Source organism: Capsicum annuum, chromosome 11 (genome assembly GCF_002878395.1).
Source record: "Capsicum annuum cultivar UCD-10X-F1 chromosome 11, UCD10Xv1.1, whole genome shotgun sequence".
NCBI lineage: Eukaryota > Viridiplantae > Streptophyta > Magnoliopsida > Solanales > Solanaceae > Capsicum > Capsicum annuum.
Genome location: NC_061121.1, coordinates 217,151,926 through 217,167,759, shown reverse-complemented (window position 1 = coordinate 217,167,759; position 15,834 = coordinate 217,151,926). Strand labels below are relative to the sequence as shown.

The window sequence follows — 15,834 nt, the reverse complement described above, 5'->3', positions numbered from 1 at the left end:
TGGCCCTTGCGGCAATGATATGTAATGGCCCTTGCGGCAATGATATGCAACGACCCTTGTAGCAATGATATGCAATGGCCCTTGCGGCAATGATATGCAATGGCCCTTGCGGCAATGATATGCAATGGCCCTCTTGAAAAATTTTAAAATAATTTTCCCTAACTTTATTTGTTAGCGTCTTGCTTTCTACATGTACCTGTACTCAAGGTAGACGATTAGTAGACATAAAGTCGCTTTTGCTAGCGACTATTTTTAGGAAACTTCTAAATACAATATTTGTAAAGAAGATAAGACTCCTTTGTTTGTGTTCCATGATCTCAAGAAATGAGGTGGACAAATCAAAAGGTCTTCAATAAATGGGTATTAAACCCATTTTTAGGGCTACCCTAAAATACGGTTCTTGAGCATTGCTACTCTGGTGTAGCTCCCAATTTGCTGGGGATTTTTTGAAAGAGACTCTCATTTTTGAGTATTGATCCCTGCATCCACAGAAAAATGATTAGTTTGAATGAAATTACTCTGTGTTGACCTTCTTCGATCCTTGATTTGCTCCTCGCCATCTTTCAGGTGCTTCGTCATGCTGGGACCTTCACCCCTGACTCTCCGTTCCAATTGATGTCTAGGCAAACACTAATTAAAAGATTTATGAAGATTTTTGAAAGTAGTCTTAAATTTTAGAAAATAGTTTTGAAAGCTTCTCTAAAACTTTAGAAAATCTCTGCCAGTAATGTCATGTGCTAGTCCAACGACCATCTTTCTCTTGATTCTGACAATGTCCGACGTTTGACAGAGAATTGCTATGGATTTAGCATTGTCGAGGCTCTCTACCAGAAGTTTTATCAAAGACGGAGATTCAATCTTCCTAGACTTTATCACATGTAATGATTCTCCAATCTCAACTTCGACCTCTAGTGCTGGGGAATTTGAAATATATTTTAATATATTAGTGGAAATTTTGAGGACCTCCTCAAAATTTCTGCCCCAGTTTAAAGTAGTCTGAGATGACATCATCTCAAACAGATCTAAAGTCTTTATTGGTCTGTATTCTTTTCGTTGATCTTCTCTTGTGAATTTTTGAGATTCCTTCTCAAAAATTCTTCCCCAGTTTCCATTTCCTGGGGCTATATGACCGAGCCGTTAGGGCGCTTACATATCCCGTTAAAGCAGAAATCAGGTCAAACGTAGTTTAGGACTATGCTAGGGATATATATATATAGAGAGAGAGAAAAATCTAATGGGTTGACCAAAGCCGACATAGGCCGCCTACGTCTCCCTTTTGTTGGGAATTCAGGTGATCACGTAGTTCATACATAGAGGGAAAGGATTCTAGGCAGTTACATACTAGAAAATAACATTACTACGAACGCGATTACAAGTAAATTAACTAAAGAAACACGAAAGCTAGAATGTCCTTCAAACATAATATCTCTTTACTGTATCAGAATTGATTGGTTTGGTCCACTCTGTGCCATTCATCTCAGACAAAATCAGAGCTCCTCCAGATAGTACCGTGCGAACTATGTATGGCCCTTGCCAGTTTGGAGCGAACTTGACCTTGTACTCCTCTTGGTGAGGGAATATTCATTTGAGAACCATTTACCCCACTTCAAATATTTAAACTGTCACCTTCTTGTTAAAGGTACGAATTATCCTGTGTTGATACAGCTGACCATGGCATACAACGACCATTCTCTTTTCATCAATCAACATGAGTTGTTCATAGCGAGCACGAACCCATTCTTCGTTAGTTAGTCTGGATTCTTGGATAATCCTTAGGGAAGGTATTTCAACTTCAATAGGTATCACCACTTCATTTCTATAAACCAATAGATATGGGGTTGCCCCGGTGGAGGTTCGAACCATCGTGTGATACCCTAGCAAGGCGTAAGGTAACATCTCATGCCATGATCTATCATTTTCGACCATCTTTCTCAGGATCTTCTTAATATTTTTATTGGCAACTTCCATGGCTCTATTTATTTGAGGACGGTATGCAGTCGAGTAGCGATGCACGATTTTGAACTGATCACAAATTTCATTCATCAAGTGACTATTCAAGTTGGCACCATTATTTATAATGATTTATTCTGGAACTTTGAATCGGCAAATCAGGTTATTCTTGATGAAATCTGCAACCACTTTCTTAGTGACGGCTCTATATGAAGCAGCTTTAACCCATTTAGTAAAGTAATCGATGGCAACCAAAATAAACCTATGCCCATTCGATGTTGATGGTTCTATGAGTCTAATAACATCCATACTCCAAGATATGAAAGGCCAAGGGGAACTTATCGCATAAAGATCATGTGGAGGCATGCGAATCAGATCTCCGTGTATCTGACATTTTGGACATTTCTGTACATACTTACTATAATCATTTTCCATAGTCATTCAGAAGTAACCGGTTCTCAGGATCTTTCTGGCAAGGGAAAACCCGTTCATGTGGGTCCCATAAACTCCAGCGTGTACCTCTTTTATCAATTTATTGGCTTTCGCAGCATCGACACATCTTAGGAATCCCAAATCAGGAGTCCTCCTAAAAAGAAATTCCCCACTTGGAAAGTAGTTCTTTGCCAAAAGATGGATTGTCTTCTTTTGGTTGTTACTAGCCTCTTCAGGATATAATCTAGATTCTAAATACCTCTTAATGTCATAGTATTAAGGCTTTCCATCAGGCTCCTCTTCCACATGCGCACAATGCGCGGGTTGCTCCCTCAAGCTTATTTCTAAAGGATCAATGTAACTCTGATCTGGGTGCTGAATCATGGAAGATATGGTGGCCAAAGCATCAGCAAACTCATTTTGTATCCGTGGGATATGTCTGAAATTAACTTCTTTGAATCTTTCGCATAATTCTTGAACTAGCTCCACATAAGGAGTAATCTTGGGATTTTTTACCGCCCATTCTCCCCGTACCTAATGAATCAGCAAATCTGAATCTCCGATGACTAACAATTCACGAACACCCATATCAAGTACCAATTTGAGACCCAGGATGCAAGCTTCATATTCAGCCATGTTATTGGTGCATGGGAAATGCAACTTAGCAGTTATCGGATAATGTTGGCCCATCTTTGACGCTAAAACTGCTCCGATTTCTGAACCTTTAAATTGACCTCCCCATCAAAGAATAGCCTCCATCCGGGGTAAATCTCTGTAATATCTTCCCTTACGAATAAAATTTCCTCATCTGGGAAATAAGTTTGAAGTGGCTCGTATTCCTTATCAACCGGATTTTCTGCCAAATAATTCGCTAAGGCTTGCCCCTTGATTGCCTTTTGGGTTACGTACACAATGTCAAACTTACTCAGCAATATTTGCCACTTGGCTAGCTTTCCTATAGGCATGGCCTTTTGAAATATATACTTCAACGGATCCATTCTCGAGATGAGGTATGTTGTGTAGGACGACAAATAATGCCTCAACTTTTGTGATGCCCAAGTGAAAGCACAACATGTCTTTTCTACAAGACTGTAACGGGCTTCATATAGTGTGAATTTTTTACTCAAGTAGTAAATGGCTTTTTCTTTCCTACCGGTCTCATCATGTTGCCCGAGGACACATCCGAAAGCATTTTTTGAGACTGACAGATAAAGCAACAATGATATTCCTTCTCTTGGCGGCACTAAAACCAGCGGTGCATACAGGTATTCCTTGATGCGGTCAAAAGCTCTCTGGCATTCTTCTGTCAACTCATTCAATGCATTTTTCTTCAACATCTTGAGAAGTGGCTCACATATGACTGTCGATTGAGCGATGAATCTGCTAATATAATTCAATCGACCCATAAAACTCATGACTTCCTTCTTGGTCCTTAGCGGTGGCAAGTCCTGAATTGTCTTGATTTTGGATGGGTCTAGCTCGATGCCTCTTCTGCTGACTATGAACCCCAGCAACTTCCCTGATGGCACACCAAAAGCACACTTAGCAGGATTTAACTTCAAATTGTACTTTCTTAATCTGTTGAAGAATTTCTCTAGATGAGTCAGATGATCTGAACTCTCGCAGAATTTGATAATTACATCATCCACGTACACCTCAATCTCTTTATGAATCATATCATGGAAAATCGTCGTCATAGCTCTCATAGATATTGCACCCGCATTCTTGAGACCAAACAACATTACCTTATAATGATAAACACCCCAGGGCGTAATAAAAGCTATTTTTTCTGCATCTTCCTTATCCATCAATATCTGATGATACCCGATAAAACAATCAATGAATGACTGCATTTCATGCTTTGCACAGTTATCGATGAGGATGTGGATGTTGGACAACCTAAAATTATCTTTAGGACTGGCTCTATTCAAGTCTCTATAGTCAACACAAATTTGAATCTTGTCGTCCTTCTTCAGTACAGGGACGATGTTGGCCAACCACGTCGGATATTTTGTGACCTCCACAACCTTAGACTGGATTTGTTTTATGACTTCTTCCTCGATCTTTAGACTTAAATCTGGCTTGAATTTTCATATGTTTTGCTTGATTGGATCAAACTCCAAATTTATTGGCAACTTATGTGACACAATACTGGTGCGCAATCCTGGCATATCATCATAGGACCAAGAAAACACGTCAATATATTCCGCTACAGGTGAATGAGATCTCTTTTTTGTGCCTCCGCAAGGTGGACACTGACACTTGTTTCTTTGATTTCATCATGATCTCTGAGGTTTACTGTTTCAGTTTTCTCTAGGTCTGGTTTTTCCTGATTCTCAAACTCCTCCATATATTCAACTAATTATTCCTCATCCCCGTCCTTCCAATCATCATCGTTCCCTTCATTTTGTTTGTTTAAACTTTGACAGACATGACATTGGCAGATTTTAAGTTACAGTTACTATAAGGGACAAACAAACCAAGTTAGATGATAACAAGAAAATAACAAAATATATGACGAGTATTTTAGAAATAATAGAATTTTCTAAATAAATAAAGGCCTTTTCATTAAAATTTGAGAGATAATTACAAAACCATGTCTCATGACTTGTGCAAATACAAGTCCATGCCTTTTTGAAAGTAGTAAAATACAAAAAGAAAGTTTTGAGATATAAAAAGTGGATCGTAAGGCCTCCTCTGAATCATCACCGATTTTAAAAATGATTATTAATTGCCCTTTCATATACCACGATGGGCGACGGGTTATGAGTGGAGTGGAGGTCCAGTTTTGCAAGGCCTCCCCTGGCGCAATTTGCTTCACCCCACTGGACTTTTGGAGATCTTCTGGTACAACATTACAACCCTCGAATAAATCTTCTATCCCATCCCTAAGACCATCATCATCTGACACCTCTCATACAGGAAATGACTAGAACAGGAGTGTCAAGGGCCTAAACAAACTTTTCTCTAACTCATCCTCAACCCTATCCTTCTTGGTAGGCTGATATCCTAACCCATACTTAGAGCCATTCTCTGGGATCGAAATAGGCTTGATAATTCCTTGTAGATCCTTACCCAAACCTCGACCAGGTTTGAAACCATTTCTTAATATCACCATCACAATTATTTTGTAGACAAAAGGCATTGGCACTTTGGACGTTGAATCCCCATCCACAACATTTACAATTTCCACTGTATAGAAATTGCTACCTTTTGTAACATTTTCAATCACCGGCACGTAACCATTGGGACGATCCACTCGACTTTCTTCTCCTTGGATGACTACTTCATGATCCTCCCAAATGAACTTCAATAATTGATGAAGGGGTGACGAAACTGCCTTTGCACCATGTATCCATGGTTTTACCAAGAGCAAGTTGTAGCTATGATGGATATCCATAACATGAAACTTAGTTTTAAACTCAGCAATTCCCATTTGGATGTACAAATCAATTTCTCCTATGGTATCTCTTTGCCCTCCATCGAATGCTCTCACATATATGTGGCTTTGATGAATTTTCCCCAGATCATAGCCCATTTAAACCAACGTAGAGAGGGGGAAAATATTCATACAAGATCTATCATCTATTAATACTTGATTAATCACATAATCTTGGTAAATGACAGTGACATGCAGGGCTTTGTTGTGCATCGCTCTTTCAAATGGCAACTCTTTATTATTGAATGATATGCGATGATTCCCCATAATGTTTCCTATCATCGCAACCAGGTTCTCAATATTCATACCTGTGGGAACATATGCTTCATCCAAAACCTTCGATAAACCTTGTCGGTGGTATTGTGAACTCATTAATAGTGCCAAAATAGAGATTTGGGCTGGTGTCTTCTCTAAATGTTTCACAATTGAGTAATCTTTTGGTTGCATACGCCTCTAAAATTTCTCAGCCTCTCCTTCAGTGATTGGCCTTTTCTGTGAATTCTTTTTGTTCGTCAATTCCTCAAGGATGTAGCATCGTCCCAACCGCATCATCCCTTGGGCAGCAACAGTCTGTACAATGAATTCCTTCTTTGATGGGGGAGGGTGCACCTGACTTGGATCCGTCATCACTATAAATGGGGCTTTCTCGTTGACACTTAAGGCACCAATAAACCTCTCTATTTTTCCTACCTCTTCTTCCCTTTTGGGTTTTTCAAAGTTCACCTTAGTAATGATCTTGCCAGACACCCATTCACCCTCGATTTCAATCATATTAACTGTAGGTCCCCCATGATTGGCCAATAGATTACTGTTAACATTTGGTGTAGGTGCCTAGAGCGTGATGACCTTCTGATCAATTAAATCCTGGATCCTATGTTTCAGGTAGCTACAATCCTCATTACTGTGCCCCACTGCACCTGAATGATAGGCACAATGTTGACTTGCATTAAAAATTGAGAGTTGGGATTGACAGACCTTGGCTCTATTAGTTGCAAATGACCAACATTCTTCAATCTTTCAAATAATTGGGTGTGACTTTCAGCTAATAGGGTAAAGTTTCAGGGAGGTTTCTTTTCGTGTTTTGGACGTGGGGAGTTATAATGGCTTTTACTTGTAGGAGGAGATACTTGGTGATAATTTGGACGTGCTTGGGAATTTATTTGGTTATTTGGAGGAGTGTATTGGAAATGAGACTGATAATTTGGATATGGAACTGGGTATTAGGGAAAGATATTTAGCTGTGGAGCTTGGTATGAGGATCGGAGGTTTGGGAGTGAAACTGGTATTGGGGGTGGGCATAGAATACATGTTGAAGTCTTGGTGATGGCGGATAAGAGAAAACATTCCTAGATTTGAACCTCTTTTTTATTTTCACAACAGAAATAACAGAAATCGCACCTACATCTTTCTTTTTATTCTTCGAGAACATGACAGTCCCAGATGACGTCGGGGTTTTGGCAATTTTCCCTGTTCGAATGCCTTCTTCCAATGATTCTCCTATTTTTACCAAGTCTGCAAAATTTGCCCTGACAGCGGACACTATCCTGATATAATATTTTCCTTCTTGAGCATGAGAAAACACAGATACCATTTCTTCCTTAGACATGGGGGGTTGCACTTTGGCAGCTTCTTTCCTCTAACAAAAAGCATAGTCTCAAAAACTTTCGTCATTTCGCTATGTGATCCGATCTAGTGAATATCGATCAGAGACTATTTCAATGTTAAATGCGAACCTGTCAAGGAAACCCTTGGCCAATGCTTTCCAACCAGTCCATCTTTTCGGCTCCTGAGACATGAACCATTATAAGGCTTTGCCGCTTAAACTTTGACTGAATAAGAGCATCAACAATGCCTCATTTTTCCCTATCCCTACCAGTTGCTCATAGTACCTTCTCAGATGGGACATTAGGTTTCTGGTACAGTCAAATATTTCAAACTTAGGGACTTTGTACCCATCTGGTAGGTCTACTCCCGGGTGAACACATAAGTCGCCATACCCCAAACCGTCGTGGTCCCTGGCTCCATGAGACTCTTTGATCCTCTTGATCTCTTCCTTCATAGCTAGCAAATTTCTTTCAAGCTCGGTCCTCTACACTCTCTCCTTCTCCTCGTAATAGTCCATCTCAAGATTAGGAAGGGGTTCATAGATATCAGGGGATATGATGGCCTTAGGGGGATTTGAAAGGAGGGCTTAATTTTGCGTATGAAAGAAATTTGGTTGGTAAGTGGGGAAGATATTTTGGAAATGGGAAAGATTTTGTGAACTTTGCGAGTAGTTTGGCAGAATTTGAGAGGGGTTTTGCGGATTTGGAAATGAATTTGGGGGATTCAAAGGTAGGTTTGATGTATTTTGTGGGTTTGAGAGTGAATCTTGCAAATTTGGGAATACATTTTGTTGATTTGAAAATGTGTTTTGAGGATTTGGGAATGGATTCGGAGATGGGTTCTGTGGGGTTAGAGATGGATTTTACCGATGGTAGGTGTCTGGGTTATTTTCATGATTGGTATTTTGGACAAATGGGGGAACGGAGATGGACGATACGTTATTTGGCTGATCCCCAAGAGTAGGGGAGCTGAGGGGAGGAATTTGGAGTGGAGTCCTGTGTTCTCCCGGAGCGGGGGCATTGATGGTGATGGCCAAGTTAGCCAAATCCCGAGTGTGATTTATTTCTTCCTGAAGCATTTCTAACTTTCTCGCAAGTCCTGCTATCACATTGTCCCGGATAGTCAGTGCGCTTTCTTCATCATTTCCTATTATTTTTGAATGATGGTCAGAGGATGGGATTTTGTGCACTTTCGATCGGGTGAAGTAGGGATGTTCTGCCAGCTTATATCAACATGGAGTAATTTCTATTATCTGTAAAGTAAAACAACTCAAAGACAGATGTGTTAGTTTTCGTATGTGATAAGTAATGCAAAATATTTGACAGAAAATAACCACGTAGAGTTGTTTTAGTCATAGCCAAATTCATCCATAGGACATAATGGATAAACTTTCCTTTGATCCAAACAAACGCACATAAGTACATAAAACAGTTATATCACACAAAAACATTATAATAACGCGTATCCTAGTTAGGGTGACCCTTTTTGAGCCAAGGGTTCAAGCCTAACGATTTTTGAAGAAAATATGTGCTTCCTCGAAGTCAATCCATTAACCCCCAACTTATATAGACACGAAAAAGGACATAAATTCCTACAAAAGATAATGAAAAAGGGATATAATCTTTAGGGGAAAAGGGAAATAATATGAAAGAAGATAAGTTCCCGCACAGGGGAAATAGAAAAACTAGCTACTAAAGGCTCCTTCGTCTGCCTTTACTTTCTTTGCCTTGTTTACCTCCTGTGCTATTTGATACCTATTGATGATAAGATGACTCCCGCATAATTGTGCCTTGCTATCGTAAGTCATTTTCCCTATACTATCGAGTTGAGAGGCTATGCTATCATCCAAATTGATTAAACACTTCCTAGCGTCAACAGCCTCTTGCCTAGCTCTTTTTAGCTCTTCCCTCAACATACATATTGTTAAAGCGTCCTCCATGTGTACCTGTTGGTGCACAATTTAACTTTTCTGGAACTCATCTTGTAGCCTGTAGAGTCGAACTTGATGCTCGGATTCTACATCCACAACCCGAGTGGGCACATTTGGTCCCAAAATCAATGCTCCGGCGAGGTTCTTTTTTAACCACTCCTTGTAAGTGTCACTGACTTCAAGGTCATGCTCTATACGAAAAGTCACTTTCGTCCACCTTCTTCTCCATCTACTTATCATGCCATCTTTGAGCGGAGACTCACTTTTATCATATTCGGTGAAACACCTATGCATGGAATCTATTTATGGTGCCTCCTGATTGATCTCGAATTGCCTAAGAACTCTTCTAGGATTGTAGGGACGGGTCCTTCTGAGACCGGGAAGCACTAGGAAAGGCCACTTGCCCTCTCGAATGGTTTATTTCCTTGCACAAAGAGAGTTAATGGACCATTGCATATCGTTATCTATTAATTCCCCAAAAGTCTTAAACCAAAATTCGTGAGATGCTTCCCTTTTGAACTTGTGTAGAAACAACCACATGTAGTGCGAAGCCAGCATATCCACCCTTATTTTATGATCAGGTTGTACCATTCTCAAATCCTTTACCAAACGCTTTATTATCCACCATTGTAATATGAGGTTGCAACCTTGAAAGAAACGATTTTTGACTTGACACCTTCCCAAGGCTCGATATATGTCGGTGACAATCATGGGAGCTAAATTGTGGAATACCTTGTTAGAATCATAATCTACTCTAAAGAAAAGTGCATGAGCCACCATAACAAACCTTGGATGAATTGTGCCATTTTCCCCCTGTGGGAACACCATGGTTTCGAGTAGACCTACCGCAAATGCAAAGGCTCTCATCTCCTTCCATTTTGCTTCGGACTCAAATTTATGTCTAAATTTGTGAAAGGCATTGAATCTTCCAAACCGATGATACAACTCCCGAAAAGTGATATTTGCTCTATCACGTTCCCCTAGCCAGGTGTCGTCGTCAGTTAAAAAAGCCTTTTTAATTATTTGACGGTACCACCTGCAGGAACTAAAATATTCTTATTAGGTTTTTCTTTTCTCTTGAAACATATTTCAATACTCTCATAGCAAACTAACACTTCTTCGATGGTAGGAGTCAATTCTACATCTCCGAAGCGAAACACCAAATTCTGATCATCCCAAAAAGTGGTAAGCACGTGGATCATTTTGGGCCAAGCATCCATTTGGATCAATGAAGGCAGGCATCGGGTTTAGTAACCATCTTGAAATTCTCGTGGGAATGTAATTGAGCCATACCTACACGAAAGCAAACAAAGATAAGCCTTCCTCCATCCCCCAAAGGGTAATGGATTGAATTAGACAAGCATATATTTCTTCAACACATAAATATGATTCGTTTGTAATTGACTCGAGGTCAATAGATACAGGGAAGGTTTTCTAATGGGCCCAATACCCCGCTCGAGTATTGGATCGTCCTAGGCTCATGCCTAAAATAGGATTTTGGTTTTGCTCTATCCTAGGTATCTAGAGTGGGTTTGAACACTAGTTCTAAAGTGGACAACTTGAGTTTGAAAATACAAACAACCATTAGACGACTCACGTGTTAATAAACTGTTTGTAATTCCAACACATTTTTGGAATTGATCAATAGGGGCCGGGATACCCATGAAACCCCAAAACAGTTTAAATAATGTAGGAATATGCCATGAGATACGATAATTAAACTCTACAGAATCAAAACACATAAACACATAAATAGTTAATCAAAAGATGAAATCAAACATTTGGTTAGAACTTAGTTAGATATCCCCAGTAGAGTCGCCATTTCTGTTTTGCGGAAATTTTGACTTAAGAGAAGAGAATCGCCACTTAATTTTGAAAAGGAATTAAGAAACCTTTAGAAAGTTACTTCAAACAATTCAAAACAGAAAAATCATTTAAGTTAAGAGATTCTGAGTAAGCGATTCCTATTAACGTTTTAGGAGGGTGTTAGGCACCTAAAACGTCCGCTAACTTGCGGTTATCCGGTCTGTTTGAAAACGTCTTTGATAAACTTCTAAAATTTGATTTATTGAAAAAATGGTTGGTTTTAGAGATATTTTTGAAAGTTTGCAAAAATTAGTTTTTAGCGAATTCATTAGGGGATTTAACTAGGTTCGCCAAGCACATAAGGAAAACAAACATAAAGAATCGGGGAAGGGGAGGAAGTAAGAGATTTAGGCCATCGGGCCCAAATCAACCTGTCATAAACTAGTTTAGGCTTTCGGCCCATTTCACCTATCCTGATTCTATGTTTTTGAACCTTTTTCGGCTCGAGTCTTGCTCCACCTGTGTTAAATTTACAACTTTGGCTTCAAGACCCAAATGAATGAATAAAGGAATTAAAAAATACATACGACAACAATAGATAAATAACGACAACAAATAAATAACCAAAAATAAGGCTCGGGTTTTGTTGTCGCTTCGAGAGAGGGATTTAACCCATTTCCCCTTCTTTCGACTCCTTGTATCCATATGCTATGTAACCGGCTTTGAGTTTCCTTCGTCTTGACTCAAAAAGAAGGGCCGCATGGGCCCATTATGAGATACAAGGAAAAGGAGCCCGTTTGGGCTCCAAGGTGATTCATGCAAAGAAAAGATACAAAGAATTAATATATGTTCACAAAAATGAATAATTTAGACAACAAATAAACATGAATCAAACTCATACATGGAAAATCAAATAAGGAAACCATAAGGAATAAAAATTAGACAAAGCAAAGTAAAATATGAACTGGACATTCCTGGGAGATTAAATGAATAGGTAAAAGGAGGGGACAATTAGACGCAAGTTCAAACCAACCAGAGAACCAATTAATTTGTAAGCCAAGAAAATCCTAGAAACAATCATGCAATGGATTAACTGTAGATAAACAAAACTTGAACAACCATGAATTCCAATCATAACAAATAATTTTTATGCTACTAATAACGGATGAAATGATTATGAATCGACATAACATGTGAGCTAATGATCCTCAAATAAGCAATCAATAACAAATTAACACATTAAGACTTCAACAACTAGAACTTGCAATATTGGGATGAATAGTGAGTTACATTTTTTGATTCTTAACATAAATTAAAAGACGATAAATAAAAAATGAGCAAATCGTAAAGCGACAGGACTCCTTTGAACAATTAGGAAATAAAGGGAAAAAGAAGGATTCACCTAGGTTGAATAGTATTCAACAGAAATAGAAATTCCGAGGCTACAAAGGATATCACAAAAAGATCTCTTTAGGACAATCAAGCCATATGAACATTAACACTTCCAAACTAGAACACTCAATAGCATTTATGATGCCAAAATGTTAACACCTTAGTATCCCTAGCCTTTCTTGACACTTTGGCCACTAGGGACCTGAAGGTCTCCTCCAACTGAGAAACTGTAAGTTTTCCTTCCAACACTAAGACTCACAATGAAGTCAAACACTTCAGAGAAAAAAAATAATGAATATCAAAATAGTGTGACAATACCATGTTTTTGTAGGCAAAAGAAAGTGATTTACAAGCTATTTTAAAGAAAATTCGAGCCTAAATATAACCGTATGACCCAACCCCGAACACGAGCGAGAGAGTGGAGGAAAAGAAAATCAGTGACAGTACTGCACCAACATGTTGAACATTCACAAAGAAAAGTTTCCATATGACAGTGGCCTCAAAACAATGAGCTTAAAACTCAAGAATGAGCATCCAGGCACAGAAAACCTATCTATAACAGTCTCCATAGATGAAGGCAATCACTTGTACCCAGTGAAACGCGGCCTTGCAAAACTCATAAGAGTTTCGGACCGTCAAACCAACACCGAAGCAGGAGGTAATACGAATCGAGCTCAAAGGAAAAAGTTAGGAACTTTACTGATTTTTGACATCAAAACGTATCAAAAGAGAGCGAATCTATTCATATGTTTGACAAATCATTACACTTTGACAGCTTCAATATGAAAGAGAATTATCTATAAACTAAAAATGCAAAGCAGTAGGGCTTAATGTAACCAGGTTGAACCATTAAATGAGAGTCAAAACATGAACTTTAACCAGGAAACTGAAAACTCAAGACACAAACAATATGCAAGATGAGTAATTAAGTCAATCATTAATCAATAACGTCAAAATAAGTAAATGGATTACGAGACAAGACAAAGACAACAAACACTAACGATAGTCTAAACAGAATTGATCACAACTCGACTATTTAGCCCACATAGCTTTCATCAAAACCTATGGCCTTTAAGGCCTCTACAACAGACAACCCAGCACAAGATTATCAGAAAACTACTTGTCATTACAGAATGGTAAGATAAAGTAGAAGTAATCTAAAACTAATAGGATAGGTTATTACTTGTTTCGATGCAACAAACGGGACGACGAACTATCAGCAAACTTGTCGCTATCGGAATCTCATGACGTGGACCACCAACGGACAAACTTTCAACTAAAATTTCAACCTAAATTTAACTCCAGAATTTCCCTTAGAAAAAAAATTTGAACCCCTTTCTGCCTCTGAATTTTTTCAACCTCAGTAGGAACAAGAAAGATTTCCTCTTTTTTTTAGACTAAAAAAAAAAAACCTAATTTTCGAGCCTTCTTTTTGTCAAACCCAGATTTTTGAACCAGCCCTAAAAAAATTCCTTCTTTAGCTTATTCGTTCAAGACCTAGAGTCGGTAACCCCGAGATTTTCCCTTAGAGCCTCGACTCCCTCCCCCCCACCCCCAAAGAAAAAAAAATACCTCCAAAGAGAAAGAAGACCCTCCCTGTCTCTTTGCCCCCGAAACCAAAAAAAAAAACCCTCTTCAACTCTCAGGTTCACCTTTTATAGAGAACAACTAGGGCTTATTTTGGGGGTAAATTAGGGATTTCGAAGGCGATATTTGAGATTCAAAAATTGAAATTCCCCCCACCCAAAGATCCTGCTTTCATCCCTATTTTGCTCCAAATCTTGGATTCTTTTCCCAAAAAGAGAAACGTGGACCAATCGATTTTTATAAAGACAAGCCGTCCCTCAGAACCAATGAGATTCATCCATAGATGTATGAAATCGTACTATTGCTACCATGTTTCACAGGATTGAGCCATTGAGGAGAGGCACCTAGGCCTGTTCTAGAAGGTTTCAGAATCCTTCTCGTACACACTCACGTGGAAGGGCACGTGACGAGGAATAAAGAAGGGTTGGAGCTGTTGTGGTTTTGTTGGAGACGGGTTTTGGAGCTGGTTCAGGTTCTAGTTGGGGTTGGGTCGACGGCGGGTTGGGAGTATTGGGGATTACTGGAGGATGTTGTGGTTTTTCCTTTGTTGATTTAGGGTTGAGAGGAGAGAAGATATATGTGGGATGGGCTGGGTGGTTTTTATAATTGGGTTATAGCTGAAGGCTGGTAATGGAAATTAAAGAAAGGGCCACTGTTTGTAGTTTAGAAAATGGGACCAAATTGGATTAATTGGGTATTGGGTGCATTATGTAATTAGAGACTTGGCCAATTCATTTAAATTTTGGCCAAATTGAAAATCAATCGGCCAATTGCATCGGAATTATGGCCAATTTTATTTCAATTATAGCCAAATTTAATAGACTGACTAAACTAAATCAAAATTCGAGATGAATTAACACTTCCTTTAATTTTGAGCTTCTTGATTCAATAAAATCAAATGCATATTTATCCAAATAATTATTTTTGAGGAGAAATTATATTTAAATCAAGATTTTTATTATTTTAATTTATTTTCAAAAGTAATCCCTGATTAGGATCCAATATTTTGTGAAATAAATATTTAAGTAACCTAATTATAAAATTTTAGTATAATTAAATACGACAATATATAATTGCTACCTAAAGTGATAAATTCACCCAAATAAATACTTTGCAAAGATCTTTATTCAGATAAAGTATATGTTCTGATTTTATTTAAAATTCAAGAAACTCGGAATTAAACGTAGTCGTGGAGGGCAAAAATTAGGTGTCAACAAGTTGATCTATTGGAGTCTCGATTTAGGGGGTTATGTGTGGTTTGGCTTGCGGCATTTAATGGAGCTAATGAAGGATTTGACAATTCTGGCCATATTTCGGGAGTACCGGTGGCGAAGGAATTTCTATCATGCCCACTTGACGAAATATGTCGAGGAGTAGAAGGGCAAGAGTTTTTTTGACTGTCCACTTGTTCTAACCTCCCACTAATAGTCGTCACTTCACCCCTTATTCCTCCCACTTCCGTACTCAATATAAGAGAGAATGATAAAATTTTGATAGTCCTCACCAAGTTGTTTTAGTAATTTTAATTAACTTGTTAATCCAATAAAATTACGACATGTAGTTGATATAGATAAAACTACTTTATTTCTTTATTTTCCAAATGGTACTTTCTATATGGTGTGTCATAATATGAGAAATTATTATTGAGTTTTTTCTTTAATTTTTAATAGTTTAACTAAATTTTTTTCTTACA

At 38.5% G+C, this 15,834-nt stretch overlaps 1 long non-coding RNA gene across 1 annotated transcript; it reads right to left on the bottom strand.

Moving 5' to 3' along the window:
- Window positions 1–8,961: 8,961 nt before the first annotated feature.
- Window positions 8,962–14,835, bottom strand: LOC124888709. Its single transcript, XR_007047445.1, has 2 exons — window positions 13,738–14,835; window positions 8,962–10,649 (listed from the first exon to the last, which is right to left on the bottom strand). It is a non-coding gene; the product is annotated as an uncharacterized LOC124888709 (long non-coding RNA).
- Between the last annotated feature and the right edge of the window lie 999 nt (window positions 14,836–15,834).